A 4,422-nucleotide genomic window follows, 5' to 3' on the forward strand; every position below is an offset into this window, starting at 1 on the left:
ATCCATGGGTTCTAACTTATACCACGAAGATTCTAATATCTCGGACTCGGTCCTCTGTATTAGATATCTAAGAGATACTCATTCTAGCTTGTTTGCATGTAGAACGGAAGTGTTTGTCAGGCACGCGTTCATGGGTGAGAATGATGATGAGAGTCACATAATCATCACATTCATCATGTTCTTGGGTGCGAATGGATATCTTAGAGAAGGAATAAGCTTGAATTGAATAGAAAAACAATAGTACTTTGCATTAATTCATGAGGAACAGTAGAGCTCCACACCTTAATCTATGGTGTGTAGAAACTCTACCGTTGAAAATACATAAGTGATGAAGGTCCAGGCATGGCCGAGAGGCCAGCCCCCAAACGTGATCTAAAGATGAAACTAAAGATGTAAATATAATAGTAAAAAGTCCTATTTATACTAAACTAGTTACTAGGGTTTACAGAAATGAGTAAATGATGCAGAAATCCACTTCCGGGGCCCACTTGGTGTGTGCTTGGGCTGAGCATTGAGCTTTACACGTGTAGAGGCTTCTCTTGGAGTTGAACGCCAGTTTGTAACCTGTTTCTGGTGTTTAACTCCACTTTGCAACCTGTTTCTGGCGTTTAACTCCAGAATGCAGCATGAAACTGGCGTTGAACGCCAGTTTACATTGTCTAAACTCGGGCAAAGTATGAACTATTATATATTTTTGGAAAGCCCTGGATGTTTACCTTCCAACACAATTGAGAGTGTGCCATTTGGAGTTCTATAGCTCCAGAAAATCCACTTTGAGTGCAGGGAGGTCAGAATCCAACAACATCTGCAGTCCTTTTTCAGCCTGAATCAGATTTTTGCTCAGGTCCCTCAATTTCAGCCAGAAAATACCTGAAATCACAGAAAAATACACAAACTAATAGTAAAGTCCAGAAATGTGAATTTTATTTAAAAACTAATAAAAATATACTAAAAACCAACTAAATTATTCTGAAAACTATGTAAAAACAATGCCAAAAGGCGTATAAATTATCCGCTCATCACTTAACTTCTATTTAAGACTTATAACTATTGGTTAGGCCTTGAGACTATTGAGGTTGAGTTAGATGACTTAAGATTAGATAATTCTGTTAAGAGTTTAGAGATAGAGACTTAGACTTAGAAAGTTCTATGGATGGAATACCTTGAGTGTCCTGGCAAAGTGTCGAGGTGACAATGATTTGGAAAACATGATTGATTAAGGTGGTTGGAATTGATGAGATGAATATTGTTGGACTTGTGCTATGAGCAGTGATAATTGAGACTAATTTATATACTATTGATTTACTGAGATATGGTAAGTCGCTATGCACCTTGGACAAGGACGGTGGTGAATCCCGCTTATCGAGGTAGCAACATTGGCGTAGGGGTCGTGGCAGTCTCCCACCTACGTTCAGATGTGAGGGCTGTGGTAGTCTCTCGCTTACATAACCTTCTCTGCCACCCTCGTAAGATGAAAAGGTTGATTTTTGTCACTTTTGCTCCAGGTTCAGAACTGTAACACCGCATAAGTAAAAGGTAAGAGTGAGGTTGTCCCCTTGCTCCTGGTACATGGGTAAGATGTATGAGTTGTGGTTTGGTCTTACTTGCTCCGTGTTTGGTGTTCTATCCAGGGTTTACTACTGGACATGTTGGGTTCGGCTATATAACTGATAGGGTAGTCATGTATCATATGTATTTGCATGCTTTGTTTGGGTTTGAATTTGTTTTGGTTTGCCTAATTGTTTAACTGTTATTAACTGCTATCTTAGTTACTTGCTGTAACTGCTATCTATACCTGTGTTTTCCTTCTCTACTATAATCCATGGGTAAGGTAAGAAAACTTTAAACCCGTGTGGTTTGTCAAATTATGTGAATCCTAGTTATTAATTTGGTGAACTTCATAGAAATAGATTGAATTGTGTTGAATTTGGTGGTGAATTGGCAAATTGGAGCTTGATGGAATTATATTGATTAGGGTCTTGGAAGCTTAACATTCAGTGTTTTGAGCTTAGAGAATAATCGGCCAAGGTATGGTTTTGGTTTCTCGTAGATAATATATAATTTTACGTGAAAACTTAGGCTAGTTGAATGTAGGATAAGTTGAACTAAGTGAATATGTTGAGGTTTAGTGATTTCTAGTGAAAATATTGAGTCTGTTATGAAAATGTAATGATAATTGTTATTAATAAGGTTGCTGATAGTTAATGATGATTGTGATGATTGATGATATTTTGGTGAATGGTGTTTGAAATTGGGTTGAAGATTGTTGGGTAGATTAATGAGATTGTATGTATTGATGATGAGAAGTGTTTGGAAAATAGGTGAATATGATTGTGGAAGCATTGGATTTATTTTGGAAGTAAAATAATGGTTTATGAATTAAGGTTCTGGAAATATAAAGATTTTAGTAATTTTTGGTAAAACTTGATTTTTAACCAACTTTGGTGGTCCATAACTTGAGCCTCAAATTTTGGAATTGAATGAAATTTGTTTCAAATTAAAGATAATTTTAAGAGATTTAAAACGGTTTAAAGATTGAGGAATCGGAGTTTTGTAGAGAAAGTTATGGACGCCGGAAGTTAGGTACAGAAAATTGAATTTTTCTAAGTTGCAGGATTTCTAGTGTGCGTGCGTAGCATGTGCATGCACTGACCAGGGCATGTGGTTAAGCTTGTGTGTACACACGAGGGGGTGTGCGTATGCACACCCTGAGGATTTTGCGAGTTGTGCATACACACTATTATGCGTACGCACAGGCTAGGAAGTTCTTCTGGTGCGTGCATATGCACAGCAATGATGTGTACGCACAACACCCTATTTTACACCAAAATTCTGCTTTTACACTGTTTGACCTTCCCGGCAAACTTCTAAACCTCCGAAACTATTATTTTGATGGAAATTCACCATTTTTGAACTATCAAGCATTCTTCTGATTTTCCAAAACTCTAAAAACTCTATTTAAGGTTCATTAGTTAGGTTTTGGGTTACGGAGTAAGGGTTAGTGAGTGGAAGAAGATAAAATTGGTACTAGAGGAGTTTAAAGAAGGGATAATTGATTTGATGAGATAATGAAAGAGATGAACGAGGAAATTTTGAGAATAAGCAATGTTGATGAATGAGATATAATGAGTTTAATTGAGATGATGATGAATAAGTTTGATTGAGATGATGATGACTGATTGTGATTAAGATATATGTGTCCGGGTAAGATGTAATAGTGTTATCTACTTGCTCGGGGTATGAATTGAAACTCCGATAAGAAGTAGTGGTGTTATCCACTTGCTTTGGGTAAGAGTTCAAGACTCTGGGTAAGATGCTAAGGTTGAGTTCTGTCACTGCTTGCTCCGAGTTAAGAACTGTAACACCGCCTGGGTAAGAGGCAAGGGTGAGGTAGTCCCCTTGCTGTGAGTACGTAGGTAAGATGTAAGGGTTGTGGTTTGGACCCACTTACTCCGTGTTTAGTGTTCTGTCTAGGGTTGGCTATCGGACATGTCAGGTTTGACTTTATAAACGACATATGAGAGTGATCGGCCATAGAGCAGACATGCATCATGAGCATTTGTGTGATTTATTTGGGAATGCATTTACCTTGGATTGCCTAATTGCTTATCTGTAATTAACTGCTACTTGTTCTATATGTTGTACTTGCTATCCATAGTTGTGCTTTCCTTGTATGCTTTGTATATGTGTGCAACTGAAAGATCCCTCGTGTGATAGAGGCGTGACGAGGGTTGTTCCACAGGTCATTCAGAGGGTTAGAAGGAGATAGAAGGCGGGGTGTTGGGTTAAAGATGGATTTAGGACTTAAATACCTTAGATAACCACCCTAATTTATGGTTTAGAATATTCTATTAAGTTTAAATCTAAGTGTCAGAGTTCTAGGATTGCCTTTACTTTTTCCGGGACCTTATACATTATGTACATTCAGGGACGGATCCAGAAATGATATTGTGGGGGGGCCATTAACACATATAATATTAAAAATTATGTAAAAAAATTATATAATATAAGATGTATTATAAAAATATACGGATAGAGAATATATTTTAAAGTAAAAAAAATATGTGTATACTTTTTACTAACGAAGTGGTCGATTCTTCGTATCATAAAATTCACCGATAATAGAATTTGTGTCAAAATTTTCAACATTTTCTTTTCAATATAATTAAAAAATAATTAGCAAGAAATTTATCTTTTATTTTGTTTCTAAGTTATTTTTCACAATATTCATAGTTAAAAAAGATCTCTTAATTGTAGCAGTTGAAACAGAGAGAATTAATACCAAACGAATAAAAAAAGGCCACAAGAAGAAAAAGAATTCACTTTATGAGATTTAAAAATTTTTATTTAATTAAAAAATATTAATAATAATATCTTTTTCAGATTTTTTTAATATTGTTACTTATTTTTTAGATATTAAAA

This window comes from Arachis ipaensis, chromosome B02 (assembly GCF_000816755.2).
Source record: "Arachis ipaensis cultivar K30076 chromosome B02, Araip1.1, whole genome shotgun sequence".
In the NCBI taxonomy this organism is placed as follows: domain Eukaryota; kingdom Viridiplantae; phylum Streptophyta; class Magnoliopsida; order Fabales; family Fabaceae; genus Arachis; species Arachis ipaensis.